This window comes from Panthera uncia, chromosome B4 (assembly GCF_023721935.1).
Source record: "Panthera uncia isolate 11264 chromosome B4, Puncia_PCG_1.0, whole genome shotgun sequence".
NCBI lineage: Eukaryota > Metazoa > Chordata > Mammalia > Carnivora > Felidae > Panthera > Panthera uncia.
Genome location: NC_064809.1, coordinates 129,643,532 through 129,659,381, shown reverse-complemented (window position 1 = coordinate 129,659,381; position 15,850 = coordinate 129,643,532). Strand labels below are relative to the sequence as shown.

General features: G+C 52.2%; 1 non-coding gene across 1 annotated transcript; it reads right to left on the bottom strand.

Annotated features, from left to right (window-relative positions):
• Positions 1 to 11,683: 11,683 nt before the first annotated feature.
• TRNAG-UCC (transfer RNA glycine (anticodon UCC)) lies at positions 11,684 to 11,768 on the bottom strand. Its single transcript has one exon. It is a non-coding gene; the product is annotated as a tRNA-Gly (tRNA).
• Between the last annotated feature and the right edge of the window lie 4,082 nt (positions 11,769 to 15,850).

Sequence of the window (15,850 nt, the reverse complement as noted above, 5' to 3'; positions counted from 1 at the left end):
AGGGGATTTTTGGAGACTCCGGTGACTCATCTGCCCCACAAATGGGATGGTTGTGACAGTGGTTTGCTCTGGATGTGCGAGGAATGTCTTCTTCTTGCGCCTTCGTTCTGAAGAACAGGTGAATCCTGAGAGCAGCCTGATGAGTCAGTTACATGCTCGAATACTGGGGACGCTTTTCCGAGGTCTCACTGTATTTTTAATAGAATGGATTCTGAGATGTGATAAAAGGATTTAGATATGTGGGATTGAGAGATTTTTATTTCTTGCAGAACACGAAGTAATTTGAGGAGGCCAAGCGTCTTATCGTTATGCCAGAGGATATGTGCCACCTTTTGTCAGCAGGCAGGCTTAGAAAAGAGTAAATTGGCTGGGAAGAAACTAGGTTTTCAAGATGATTTTGTTTGGTAGTTTCAAATTCTGTTTTCTCACTGATGGTGCAGAAAGTCCTCAAAAGATATGGTAATTACTGCAGAATTATGGCTTCAGGCGTCCACAGCCATTCAAACAGCAAAATTCCATTATAAAATACCAAGATCTGTGTGTGCGGTTACACCGCGGTTGAAAATTGTCCCCTGTACTGTGACTGCATCACTCTTACAACACACCCATGGCGAAATGCAGAAAGCAGACATTCTAGGACTTGCCGTGGTGAAAAGCAGGGCATGAGAGAGAGCAAGGCATCGAGGATGAGCTCCAGAACTCTAGTATTGTTATTATTAATAGCGGTATAATAACAACAACACTGACAATGGTTGACATTTATTGGACGTTGGCAAGGTTCTAAGCACTTTTCAATTCAGCAACCCTATCAGGAAGGTTCTAGTACTGTCATGTCGCATATGAGAACACAGAGGCTAAGAAAAGCTAAGGAACTTGCCTGGGGTCACATAGGTAGTCGTAAGGGCCAAAGCCACACTTCGAGCCCTGGTCCGTCTCGGGGTACCCGTCGGTGTAAGCACGCGACCGCACTGCCTCGCAAGTCAAGGTGAGGGTGGCCAGGTGGGTGGCGCTGCCTCTGTTGGGACAGGAGAGTGTGGGAGGATGACAGCCCCAGCCCGTTTGTCCCCAGTTTGGGGGGAGCGGAGCTCCTGACTCCCGCCCTTGCCCTCCCCATTCACAGCCTGCTCTCCAGCTGGTCACCCCCTACTCCTAGGGCCACTTGGCCAAAGCTGCCACCCCAGACCCCGCCCCCCAGAGCTTCTCTTGCTGATCTGCCTGTTTCTGAAGAGCCCTCTGCCTCCACCCACGCTCCCCGGCCTGTCCTCGCCTTCTTTCACGTCTGGAGGCTGCAGCGGAGCTAGAAGGTGTTAAGACCCACTTTGGAGATGAAGAGACTGTCCCAATTTCTCTTCTCCTTACCTAATGAGACCTGGGAAATGTCATGTAGCCACACACCCTGGTTTAAGTGGGGACCGGTCCCTGGTTCACCCTAGCCATGGAGAATTTCCAAGTGCTACCATGGGTCTCTGCCTCCGGAGTACATAACACGCACTTGAAAACCACGCAGAGCACCCCAGAAACAGCCAATGAGAACTCTAGAAAAAAATCTGGTTTGTATTTGGTTACATATAACAGTAATATGTTCATACTCTTTTTTTTTTAAGTGGTGGGGGGCACTTGGTGTAGTTTCATTATCCCTGGCCCTGAAGATGGGGTATTTGCTTTCCTCCCACACCCTGGGCTAAGGGTCCCAGGGAGCAGCCACCACCAACCCCAGAGGAGCTGGTTAACCCTGAACCGGTTCTGTTCCACCTGTACCCCTCCCCCCCCCCATTTCTCCAAAAATCAACAACAACAACAACAAAAAACAGAGAGTTCGAAACAGTAACCCACCAGATTAAGCCAAACGTGAGAATAAATACACAGCTTGAAAAGCACAAATTCCAAAGATGAAGAGAACCAGCAAAGGGAAGGAAAACGGCGTCGGTGCACCTGACCCGCAGAGACCGGCCGAGCGATTCGGAAAGAAAGTAGCACAGCGGCCAGACCATTTCGCGAGGGCAGAAGGGCGAGTCAATGACAGACCCGCGTCAGCTGGCACTTTGAAAGCCTTTGGAGACGGGAGGGATGGGACTGATCTGAGGCCCAAGAGGCGGGCGTAGGGGTGGGAGGTCTGCAAGGAAGGCAGGGAAGCCTGGCTGCCCGCGTCGGTGGAGCACAGCAGGACTGCAGGCAGATACCCACGCATTGTCTGTCGTGGGAGCCGTGAAAGAGGCCAAGGCTTTGAAAGAGGGGCTCTCAGGGTACCTGAAGCCAAAACGTCCTACGTTCATGAGGCAAGGGGCCTGACAGAAGATGCACGAGCCTCGCCCGCCCCCCTCACGATCCTAGTGTGTGCCCCAAAGAATCAGGAGCCTGCGATTCCATGAGACCCCGCGGGCAGGACGGGCTTTACCAGCCCTCTCCACAAAAGCTGCGGAGGGGACAGGGCCGGAGGTGACCCTCCCTGAGCTCTGCTCCCTTCCTGAGCAGCCGGCCCAGATCCCCACCAGCTTATTTGTTTGCTAAGAAGCACCTGCTGAGCGAGGCCCTGCCAACTTCTAAATTGTCCCTGCTCTTTTGAAGGGGAGGGCAGCCCTGATGGCCCTAACCAGCACAGCCCCCTTCAGGGACAGTATTGGCAGGCGGCTTAGGAAACCAAAGATCCAAAGGCTCTCTCGCCTGCCATGTGGACAGGGGTTTGCGGGCAAGTCTTCACCCCGAGGCCTATAGATCTCCTCTTTTAAAGTATTTTAGGAAGCTACAGGAGGAGGGACACAACACACGAGTTTGCTGTGCTTACGGGTTATTTATCTCAGGGGGTTTCTACTGCTCAGTCTGTTCAAATCCCCTTGGCCTCGCGTTTCCTAACATTTGTGGAGCACTTTGCAGTTGGCAAGCACTTGAACATCTCTCTTTAGTCTCACGGCGCTCAAGAGAGCTAGGCAGATGAGAAATGGGGGCCTCAGAGAGGCTGAGTCACCCGCTCAAGGTCACACAGCTCTGAGCAGCGGGGCTGGGACACCTCCCCCAGGTTTCCGATGCCAGAGGTACCCTCTCCCGCCAGCTACGCCCCGCTCAGCCTCTTTCCTAAAACACGGAGAAGGTTCACGATTCTAATCAGCTGTCAAAAACTCAGTATGGAGTCTCTGGCCTTAAAATTGTCTTCTATAGTCTTAATCTTGTAGATTAGCTCCGTTTAAGCCATTAACATATTTCATCATCTCTAATGTACGGAAATTGGTGTTTTCCTGTGGCTCATTAATCCCCACTTCTTCCCCTAAAAAGCCAAAGTTATTGGGAACAATATTACACAAAGACCAGAACACCTCACATTGCTGAGATGAGCTGAAAGGGGAGAGGGTGGTTATCACTCTGATTCTGTCTAGACACCTAAATGACAATCGTTAAAAGGGTGAATTTCAATGACTAATCTGCTGAGGTTCACGGGCGGCCCCCTTCTGCCGTGTAACATTAGAACACAAGCAGTTATGTGCCAGCTCCTTAGCTCATCACCTTTTCCTCATGGAAAACTTAAGCAAATGGAGATACTTGAATAGTAATAAGCCATTGATTCATTAGTTAAAATTCCTAATTTTATTTTATTATTTACATTTTTTACTGTTTATTCATTTTTGAGAGAGACAGACAGAGTGCAAATGGGGGAGGAGCAGAGAGAGAGAGGAGACCCAGAATCCGAAGAAGGCTCCAGGCTCCGAGCTGTCAGCACAGACCCCGATGCGGGGCTCGAACCCACGAACTGCGAGATCATGACCTGAGCCGAAGTCAGACAAAGTCAGAAGCCTAACTGACTGAGCCACCCAGGTGCCCCTAAAATTCCTAATTTTAAAGACTTTAAACAGAATTCGGGGGACGGGACAGCGTTTGGGGTGAACATGTGCCTTTCTGTGGTTTCTTTCCTCTGTCTCTACACCTAGCTCCATGCAAAGCTTGCTGCACCCCTGGGACAGCACAGCCCCTTCAGGGTGGGGCGAGTTGCAGGGGGATCGTCAGTGTGACTAGCCGCCACCAGAGCCCCGTGACGAAGGTCAAGCTGTGCAAGCAGCGGGGCTTTGGTTTTGCTGAGGAAGCGGCCTGTCTAAGCCGAATGCCCCGACAAAAGAGAGGAAGCTGAAGCCACTACTGTGGTCCCTCTATTAGTGTCCGAGGGCTCCCAGAACAAAGTATCAGGAACTTGGTGCCTTAAAATAACCGAAATGTATTATCTCACCATTCCGGAAGCCAGAGATCTGAGATAGAGGTGTCGGCAGGTCGGGTTCCTTCTGAGGCTCTTCCTCCCAGGCCTCTCTCCCAGCCTCTAGTGGTTGCAGGCGGTCCTCAACATTCCTTAGCTTACAGACACTTCCCTCCGGCCCTGCACCTCCACCTCCCTGCGTCTCGTCACACGTCTCCCCTCTCACATGTCCGTCTGTGTCCAAATTCCCCCTTTGGATAAGGACACCCATCATATTGGGTTAGGGTCCGCCATGATGACCTCATGTTAATGGGCTTACCTCTGCAAAGACCCTAATTCCAAATAAGCTCACATTCTGAGGTCTTGACGGTGAAGACTCCAACATCTAGTTCGAGGGGGCATAATTCAGCCCATAACAGCCTCTCATCTACTCACACGTGAAGAAGCACTTCAACAAAAGCAGCCCCTTCCCCAGGCACCCACCTGGCTCAAACCAGTCCCATCACAAGACAGTGACGCAGCAGAACATGAAGCCAGCCTCCTAGTGTTACCGTTTAGCCATTTGGCGGCCGTGCAGGGTCGTGGGAAGCAGCGGCGTGGGAAACCCAGGTCCGGGGATCAGACAATGCTGATGTGAGTCTAGGCTCTGCCCCTCCGGCTCTGCAGCCCTAGGCCTGTTCCTCAGGCTCCCAAGCCTCTGTTCTTTCACCTGTGCCATGATAGCATCCACCTTGCTCAGTTATTATAAATGGAAATGCATCTACAAGATCCTTGCACCTAGTAGATGCTTAGTAAATATGAGCCCTTCTCCACATTTCCCATGTATCTCACATAGTCCTGGGACTGTTCAGTGGACCTAACATTGCTATACAGGCAGTTCTGCAGCAAATATGTGCTCCTTGAGCTGACTTTGTGGCTCGATTAATTGACAAGGAGAAGTATTTTTCAGTGCCGGGGTTTTCAGAATTCACCAAGGGGTACCAAGCCTACTGGCAGGCTGCCTCCTTTGAAAAGGATGCAGGTCGAACACCATGCCTGGCATTGATGGACTGTCGTAGTGTCTCTCCAGCTCCCGTGTCGCGTGGGCCTTTGTATCCGCCGTACAGAAATCAATTGCCCTGTTCCTGAGAACCTGCATCCCAAGGAGCAGCATTCAGAAGAAAACGGGGGCTCTGGAGCATGCCTCTCTCTTTTCTGGGGCTCTGGCTGGCACCTGCTCCTCCACCCCTGCCTCAGGGAGATGAAGCTATTGCCTGCTGCAAAATGACACTCATGGGAAGGCTGCCCCTTGCCAAGGTCCCGCTGCGTCGATCTTACAAGTTCAGAAACGCTCACTTGATCGCCTTTTGCAGAGGTGCTCAACCCTGAGGAGACTGCTTTGTAATAAGCAAAAAAAAAAAAAAGAGAGAGAGAGAGAGAGAGAGAGAGAGAGAGACTGTTTTTTATAAGCCAGATCGCTCTTTGGCACCAGACTGCAAGTGTTTATTTATTCATTTGTTCATTCGTTCACTCAGCCAACAAGCATCTATGGAGGGTGAGGCACTCTCCCACGTTAGCTCATCTGACCCTTAAAATAATACCAAGGGTCGGGGCACCTGGGTGGCGCAGTCGGTTAAGCGTCCGACTTCAGCCAGGTCACGATCTCGCGGTCCGTGAGTTCGGGCCCCGCGTCAGGCTCTGGGCTGATGGCTTGGAGCCTGGAGCCTGTTTCCGATTCTGTGTCTCCCTCTCTCTCTGCCCCTCCCCCATTCATGCTCTGTCTCTCTCTGTCCCAAAAATAAATAAAAAATGTTGAAAAAAAAATAAAATAAAATAATACCAAGGGTCTCCTTATCCTCCCTCTTACAGACAGGGAAATCGGGGCCTGGGGCGATGAAGTGACTTTCCCAGATGTCTGCTTTCGTGGTGGGCACAGGGAAACAATACACCAGCATCTTGGAGGTTATAAACCCAGAAAGGGGAAACCGGGTGCGGCCAGAGCCCCAGCACAGGTAAAGCTCTGTAGCATATGTCTGCCCGTCTCTTCATTAGGCCATCTCTAACCAGCCAGAGATGTGCCCCACCGTAGAAAGCTTTCCCTTCTTGGGTGCCTGGGTGGCTCAGTCTTGTTAAGCGTCCTACTCTTGGTTTCAGCTCAGGTCATGATCTCACAGTTCGTGAGACGCCCCCCGCCCTGCCCCGACCAGGGTCTGCACTGACAGTGTGGAAACTGCTTGGGATTCTCGCTCTCTCTCTGATCCTTCCCTGCTCATCGTGCTCTCTCTTTCTCTGTCTCTCAAAATAAATAAGTACACATTAAAAAAAAGAAGAAGAAGAAAGCTTTCCCTTCTCAAAACTTATACAGCTAGTGTTTGGATCAGCGCTCACTAAGTTATGCTGTGGTAACAAACAACCCCAGTCCCCAGTGGCTTACAACCGCCACGATTTATACATCGTTCAGGTTAAATACCAGCTGCCAGTCCACCAAGGCTGATTCAAGCCATCCTTTTTCTGAGACCCAGGCTGAAAGAACAGAACAGGCTCTCGTGGCAGAAGGAAAGAACAACAGTGGAAACACAGGATGACTTTTGAAACTGCAGGCGAGGGTTACTTCCCTCGTAAGCCACCTGGCCAAGCCTGCTGTCACTGGGGCAGAAAAGTAGCAACGCTTTCAAGTGAAGGCAGCAAATAATTGGCAACAACAATCTAGTAAGGCAGGTTATCTATGTGTACGATCTCCATTCTCTAGTTTACAATATGGAAATAATATCAGTTCCCTCTTAATGAGGTACTTGTAAAGATTAAGTGAAATACAGTCTGTCTGGCCACAGTACATTGTCAATTTCCTTACAGTTTCGTAGCGCCTAGCACAGTGCCTGGAATAGAGTAGACGCTCGAGAGATCTTGGTGGCACTTTTGTCATCAATGAATATTTACTGATCAACTACCATGCACCCAGAGACGTGGTTCTAGGATGGCTTTTAGGATCTAGTGGAGAATAAGACAAGCAAAATTCCTGTTCTTGTGGACCATACATTCCAGCTAGTAAGGCTCGGATGGTAAATAACTAAATAAAAATTTCAGAGGGTGATCAGAGCTGAACAGGTACAGTGGACTCAACATCAACATGAAGGAAAATTCCTTGAGTCGTGGGCCCACCTGGTCAAGCCTCTGAAGTGACTCACAGGCAAGTAAGCCCATTCCAAGCAGCCCAAGTAATAGAAAGGAATTCTCATTTTTACCTTTATGTTCTTTTTTTAATTATTTCTTTTTGAGAGAGAGAGAGACAGAGTGCGAGCAGGGGAGGTGCAGAGAGAGAGGGAGACGCAGAATCCGAAGCAGGCTCCAGGCTCTGAGCTGTCAGCTCAGCTCAGAGCCTGACGCGGGGCTCGAACTCTCAGACTGCGAGATCATGACCCGAGCCGCAGTCCACACTCAACCGACTGAGCCACCCGGGCGCCCCATCGTTTTTACCTTAATACTCGTAAAGCTGACGCAGCTTATGTCCTGAGCTGGCCTCTGGATCTTCTTCCTCCCTCTTGGGGCTGGATGGAGAAAGACTCCGAGGAGTGAGGGGGCTGACCATGCCGGGGTGACAGGGGAGGGGGAAGGAGGTGGGGGCCAAGGGCAGGAAGGCAGAGGTTCTTGGCAGTCACACCCAGCTCTGTGAGCTAAGCATCGCCTCCCCCTCGCTGTGCTGAGGAAATCAGGCTGAGAGAGGTTGAGGAACTGCCCAAAGGCAAAAGGCCGGTAAGAGACAGAGGCGGAAACTGCACGTGGGTCGGCCTGAAGCCAAGGGTCTGTGCTTGCAGCCCCGTTACATGCACTTGCTATCAGAGCGGGGGCGCAGAGAAAGCAGCTCGGTGGGGTGGGCAGGGGAGAGCCGTGAGAAAGAGGAGACCCGGTCAGCTGGAAAGGTGAAGGAAAGTGCATGGGAAGGGGAATGTGTGGAGGGAGAGAATAAACACAGTCACAAGCGCAGAGCTCTAGGACGGACGTCCGGAAACCGTTAGGGGTGGTCAAAATCTTCCCTGATGGTTTTTTCTAAAGCTCTGGTATCCAGCCTGTGGCATAACTTTGGGACAGGGCCAGGGACAGCAAGACAGGGCCAGTGCAATGGGCCTCCCACCACGGGAGGCTTTCCAATCGCCCTGCGGGGCCCTGAGGCCCCATGGAAGGGTGTGAAATCCACACTGCTCCCGTTGAAATGTAAAGACCCAGCACTTTCCATCTGCAGCCGTGTATCATAATGTTTTGCTATCAGGCTCTGGGGCCTGAGTCTATTAAAATTCTGATGCTTCTGTGGCTGTGGGATTGGATAATGATAGAAACTTGAGCGGAGGAAGAAAAAAACGTAATGACAGCCAGCACAGCAGAAGTCAAATGCAGCGAGCGTGGTCACAGCCCCCGGGGCTGCTCAACGCCGTCTATCCTGATGGGGAGAGAAGGGCTCCCACGACTTTGGGCTGGCGGTCATGGCTGATTCTTGGATGGCGTGAAAGGCGGAAAGGATTTTGGTGTCGAATAACAACAGCAATGACAATGCATCAGTATTTTACATGTGTCATTTGCATCTGCAGAGAACCTGATGTTTGCAAAGTGCATCACGTTACATGCCCTCTGTCCAGCCCGACCACAACCTCGTGAGGCAAGGTTGTGATGAGCGTGATAACCAAATGCGTTTGGTTCCCCCACCTCCCCAGCGCGAGGCAAAACGCGTACCACCCCACCCCCGGAAGTTAGGTGTGGCCCCGTCACCGAAAACATGGCTGAAGACTTTCTCTGTTACGAGTCCCAGGTTCCAAGCCGGGGGGGGGGCGGCCCGGGTCCCAGAGGGAGGAGACGTGGAGCAGAGTCCCCAGCAAGCCCACGAGGGACGTGGAGCTTGGGTATGTGTTGCTGGGCGGGCACCGATGGTGTCACTGCAGCAGAACCTAGCCATCCTGACCGATTCAGAAACTGTCCCCGTTTGCAAAACGAGCGCATGAACACCTAAGGCCTCCTAGACAGAAGCTTCAAGTGAAACCTGGGTCTCTCTGCTCCTTAGCACCAGGCTGAGTGAGGGCTGAATCCAGCTAGGCTTGCCTGCTAGAGCTGATGACCTTGGGCAAGTTCTGCGAGCCCCTGGAGAACAAAGACCGTAAGGCCCCACAGGGTGGGTGGGAGAACTTGAGTGACACACGGAAAGCACTTGGGTATCGTGGGTGCCTCACAGCGCGTTTTCCCCCAGCCCCGGGCTCTACCCGCTTCACCGACGCCGTGTTTCACAGGTGCCCGTGCAGCTTAGGAAATTTGAAGATGATTCAGGGTTCCCCAGACACCCTCCCTGAATTGCTTTGCCTTCTGCCCTCAGCTAAGTAGAGTTTTTATTCCCCGTCTGAGCTCGGAATCCGGAAGGTGTCTCCTTTGTGTCCAATTAGAACATTTTTCATTTCAAAACGTATTGTTGTCCGGGGACAATGGCGTGAAAAGTTGCCGAGCTGCTCCTGAGAATAGAAGCAGGCAGTGAAAGGCTTCCTGAACACGGTGGCACCTCTGAGGGGCCCCTCTGGGCCCCGCACCGGCTGAGCCAGAACCAGGTGTCAGCAGGAGAGACCCTGTAATTAATTTTTAAATTTGCTATTATCATGCATTTAGGCAGCGGGTTGACGTGCCGCTTGGTTTTGACCTTTAAAAATGTTACAGGCAGTATCAGCTTTTCTCCAAAATGAAGGACATTGACCTAGAGGCTATAAAAACCACAACTTCGTAAGCTGGCAACCTTCCTTTCAAAGTTTTCTCTCATTTCCTTTTATTTTACTTGTCATCTATTTAAAGGAAACCCACAGACACATACCCTTCCAACCCCCCCCCCCGCCTCTTTTTTTTTCTGGAAATAAAGTATGTATTTCCATCCCTTCATTTTTTATTCCCAAAGTAGCTGTCACACTTTTTTTTTTTTTTTGTATTGTGGTAAAATGTACGTAACATAAAACTTACCACTTTAGCCATTTTTAAATGTACAGTTCAGTGGCATTAAGTACATTCATATCGATGCAGGCTGGCGGGTCCGAGGACCCAGAGGGGGTCCCGCGGGAGCAGCCGAAAGGGTCCTTGGCGTCGCACAGGAGAGAAATCAAATGCAAGGCGAAAGGAAGTGCGAGCAGAAACTGAAGACGCAGAGAGAGTACAGATGCGGACGGAGTGTCCGGGAGACTCAGAAAGGAGAGGAGAGGGGGTCTCGTCTTTGCTGGGGGCATGGGGGCTTGGTTCAGGACGGTGGTCCTGTGCACGTGTCTTCTCGGGCATCTGGGAGCAAAGACGGGGTTTTCCGTAAGTCACTGATGCCCTGGAAGGAGTCAGGGGTCTGGGTGAGTCGGGCCTCTTGGAAAACGTTCGTGACGAGCCCGCCCGGTCACTCCTTAGGTATTGTCTACTGTGCTGGAACACTCCAAAGAGCTCATTAAATCCTCGGCCTTCACGAGGAGGACACACACGCGGTTCCGCAAGCCACGCGTAAGGCGCGGGTGCGGGTGCCGGCAAGAGGAGAGGCAGCGAAACAAGCAGTCTTTCGCGGGGTCCCTTCAGTTTCCCTGCCTCACTCTGGTTGCGCGACCATCCCCACCGTCCGTCCGCGGAGATTTCCCGTCTGCCCAAACTGAAACTCTGCTCCTTCAACTCGAACTCCCCACCCGCCTCCCCCGGCCCCCCGCGACCACGTTCTACTTTCTGTGTCCGTGACTTTGATTACTCCGGGGACCTCAGAGAAGTGGAACTGTGCAACATTGGTCTTTTTCCGCAAGGCTTATTCCGCTGAGCAGAGCGTCCTCAGGGTTCACCCGTGTCCTAGCAGGTGTCAGAATTTCCTTCTTCCTGAAGCTGGATGATATGCTATTGTATGGCTGTCTCGCGCACGTTGAAAGGGTAGAAGACCTTCAGCGACTAGTGGCGACACGCTAGTTTTCCAGTTGGGACGGTGTTTTTCCCACACATTACTTCATCTGGTCCTCCAGCGACATCTGGAAATAAGCATGATCGCCCCGTGTCACCCGTGAGAGGCCGGGTCTCCGAGAAGCCGAGGGACGGCCGAGGCCACGCTCCCGAGTCGGGGAGCAGGACTCAAACCGCCCAGAACCCCGGCCTCCTCCTGGCTCCCATGACACCCTGGTCCCAAATGCTGAAAGCAGAACTTACTCGTCATTGAGGCTAAAGTTCACTTTTTGATTTCACCCCCCTCCTGTATGCGTTTGCCAGCTTCTAGCCGGGGCTCAGTTAAGATGAGCGTAGTGACAGAGTCTCCTGGCAAAAACAACCACTTTGAGACAGAGGAAGGGAACAAAACCTACCCCAATCCCAGTCTCCCTGCTGTGAACCACCAAGGCTATCTCCTTCTGGTCTTTTTATAGGAGATCAGAATGACCGCGAGGGCCGCGGGACAGAAGGAAATCTCTTATTTATTTTTGAGAGAGAAAAAGAGAGAGCACAAGCAGGGGAGGGACAGAGACAGAGGGGGACAGAAGATCCGAAGCAGGCCCTGTGCTGACAGCAGAGAGCCCGACGCGGGGCTCGAACCCACGACCTGCAAAATCACAACCCGAGCGGAAGTCGGGCGCTCAACCAACTGAGCCACCCAGGCGTCCCTCCAAAGGAATTTTTATCTGTTAAAGTAGACTTACAGGATCTTGGGGCGTCAGGATAATGTTAAGCCAGGATTCCCTTTGGCCCCCAGCAAAGTGTCATCATGGAGGCAGCTGAGCTCCTAGAGGGAGGTCACTCTGCTGGTTTCAAGGACTTGGCAATGGGCTAGAGGCAGCGAGGGAATTTAATTTTTCATTTGCCTGAGTTTCCCACATCACCCTGGCAAGCACTTTAACCCCTTTCCTTTGTTCTTGGGTAGCCGGGAGTGTCCGAGGAATATCACACTTATTCCGCATTGGGGGTGGGGGGGTGCTGTTAGCTCCACTCTGCCCTCCGCCTGCCCCACGCTCCCTCGTCACTCTTCACACAGCCCCTCTGCCACCCCACTGGAGGAGGTGGGATGGAGAAAGAAAAATGAGGCCATTCTAGAAGTCCAGCTTCGGGGTACAGGCAAAGCTCAGACTCAGGCTCCTTTTACTGCTGCCACCACGGGAGAGCCTGGGGACCCCTCCTCAGAGACAAGACGCTGAGTGGCATCCCACCGTGTGCTCCCCACCCCGGACCACTTTGAGGTAGGGCCGTATTGACGGTCGTTCCAAGCACAGCGATGTTTCTTCACTGAATGTAATAAACCGGGGACGTCAGTGCTTCCGCCGAGGGCCAGGCTCAACGCTCCGCATGGAGGACACCAAAAGGAAGGTGACCTGTCTGTGACTGGAGACAGACTGGAGACAGGTCCTCCTCATGACCCCACAGCGGACCGTTCTGGAGGCAGCTGTGTCATGCTGGGGTGGAGCGACTAATTCTGCCAGAGACAGGGGGACGACACGCGAGTCCCGGAAGGCTTCACGGAAGAGACGTCGTTGGAGCCGAGTCCTCCGGGCAAAGCTCCACCAGGTGACACGTGGGGCCAGCACACTCGATGGAGCGCACAGGGCACACATCGATGAGCACAGCGTCTGCAGGGAAGGGCCGGGTGGTGAGTGACAGGAGATGTTCTGGAAAGCAGGCACGTCCACCATCTGCGAGAGCCTTTAGGAAGACACGCGCAGAAGCTGGGACTTTCTCTGGCAGGCAGTGGGGAGCCAGGAAATGTCTGGAATGGGGGAGAGTCAAGGGACACGTCAGCACCCGATGGCCAGCCACAGGGGAATGGGGAAGGAGGTGAAGTTCGGGGCGGCGGCTGGGAAGGAACGGGAACACTCCATCAAGCCCTCCCCCCGCCGCACCACCATCGTGGGCAGAGAGGACAGGCGAGGAGACAAAAGGCTGTCACAGAGTGCTTCTTGGGAACAGATGTGTCCTTGGTGGCGGCCTCAGGCCCTCAGCGCAGCGTGTCGGTTAACAGCCTCGGCGTGCCTGGGCTGGAAAGGCTCCGCGCACTCCAGCTGATGAGGGCTGGCTCTTCATTGCCCATAAAATACCATCCACAATGCACAGTGGGGGGATTGGGAGGCTTTCACATGAAGCAGAAGGGCCTGGCTGGTGGGGCCCAGCCTTCCAGGAGAGCTTCGGGTCATTTCAGGGGTGTAGAGCCATTCTCTCCCCGACCAGCCAGCAGGGGAGACCGAAATGCCACCATTAGAGACTCATTCCTCTGACATTTGATATCTTCTTTCCAAACACCCAGCTTTAGAGGTGGCATTCAACTTGGCCCCGCTCTCTGAGCCTTGGTTTCTATTAAGAATTTGCTACTTTCTTTAATAATGGTAGGACCTCGGGGTGCCTGGGTGGCTCAGTCGGTTAAGCGTCCGACTTCGGCTCGCGTCATGATCTCAAGGTTCGTGCGTTCAAGCCCTGCGTCGGGCTCTGGGCTGCCAGCTCAGAGCCTGGAGCCTGATTCAGATTCTGTGACTCCCTCTCTCTCTCTGTGCCCTTTTCCACTCATGCCCTCTCTCTCTCTCTCTCTCTCTCAAAACTAAATAGCCATTAAAAAAAGCAATAATAGCGGTAAGACCTAGATTCTCCAAGGTTGGCATCAGAAGGACACTTCTGGGGTGGGGGCCAGCTCTTCACCACCCTTCACCTTGAGGATCTTAACTGCCATGGCCACGCTGGCCTCAGTACGTTCCCTTTTTAATGTTCAGGTAAGAGGTGGACACTTACCCTTCTACCCAAAGACTGGTCAGGGTGACAGCTGGCAACTAATGGAAGTATAACGTGTGACATGCGCTGCACGGACCGGGTGGCACAGCACATCCTAGTCTTTGCATCATAGGCCCTGTTCTAGTTGAACAAGTTACTAAGGAAAAGAGGCCCAGTGGCATTCCTGAGCCAATTCATGTGGACCCCGAGATCTGGCGACCTGCGTCTCTTTCTAATTCTGGGTGTAATGACTTCACGTCCGTAGCTTGAAACCCGCCACCAAATGATTTGCACCATGGGAACTGGCCAACGCTACAAATCACGATTTTTTTTCTCCCCAAAGAGCTGGAGGTGAAACATCTACCAGCACACCCCTGGTTACTGTCACGTGCCTACCCAATGACCCAGCAATCCCACCTCGGCATATATACCTGAGAGGAAAGAGTCCACACATCTACCAAAGGACAAGTCCAAGAAGGTTCGTGGCAACTGTATCTGTGAAAGACAGAAGAAATGGTCTAATGTCCACCAATAGGAGAAAGGGTAGACTGTGCTCTACCTGGACAAGGGAATACACCCCAGAGATTACGAGGAAGCAACAAAATAAGGTAAGAAGGGAGAGGGAGGCAAACCATAAGAGACGCTTAAATGCAGAGAATAAACTGAGGGTTCCTGGAGGGGCAGCGGTAGGGGAATGGGCTAAATGGGTGAGGGGTATTGAGGAGGTCACTTGTTGGGATGAGCACTGGGTATTGTATGTAAGTGATGAATCACTAAATTCTACTCCTGAAGTCATTATTATACTATACGTTAACTATCTTGGATTTAAAAATACAATACAGTAGGAACCAATAAATGACACACAACAGACATTAGGTTGAGTGAAAGAGGTCAGACACAAAGACCACATTGTTGGATTCCTTTTATATAAGCTTCAAGAATGGGCAAAACTCGTATATTGTGATAGAGTTCCGAATAGTGGTTCCCTGCACGGGGGCAGCTGGGATTGACTGCGAAGTGCATGAGTGGCCCTTGTGGGGTGCTGTTTCACGTCTTGATGTGGGTGACGATTACATGGGTGTGCGGCGTGCACATACGTAAAAACAAATCATGGGGCGCCTGGGAGGCTCAGCTGGTTGAGCGTCTGACTTTGGTTCCAGTCGTGATCTCCCGGTTCATGGGTTCGAGTCCGCGTCGGGCTCTGTGCTGACAGCTCAGAGCCTGGAGCCTGCTTCGGATTCTGTGTCTCCCTGTCTCTCTGCCTCTCGCCCACGCGGGCTCTGTCTCTCTCTGTCTCTCAAAAACAAATAAACATAAAAAACGAATCAAGCTGTGTGTTTAAGACTTGTATACTTTGTACTTCACTTTCCTTACCGTATATATTAAATACCTCAAAAAGTAAAGATAGTGTGTGTGTGTGTGTGTGCGCGCGCGTGCGCTAGGAAGCTCTTTCCTCCTTCCTACCTCTTTGTCCCAGGAGCCACACCTTCCTAAAAGTGCAGACTTGAGAAAGTTCTGGTTTTCTGAGGGTATACACTGCTCCAGATCATTTGCCTTTAGAAACACCCTTTCTGGGGCGCCTGGGTGGCGCAGTCGGTTAAGCGTCCGACTTCAGCCAGGTCACGATCTCATGGTCCGTGAGTTCGAGCCCCACGTCAGGCTCTGGGCTGATGGCTCAGAGCCTGGAGCCTGTTTCTGATTCTGTGTCTCCCTCTCTCTCTGTCCCTCCCCCGTTCATGCTCTGTCTCTCTCTGTCCCAAGAATCAATAAACGTTGAAAAAAAAATTTTTTTAAAAAAAAGAAACACCCTTTCTATTCTGGGGACACGGGCTCTCCCTTGCCCTCTACCCAACGGGGATGACGTCAACCCACAGACCTCAGTAGGATGCCACTGTCAGTGCAGGAAGAACATCAACCCCGAATGCATGGCGAAGGCAGTTAGCAGGGGTGTGGCAATGCTTCGAAAATGTGACGTGTGACTGGGACCCGGTGTGC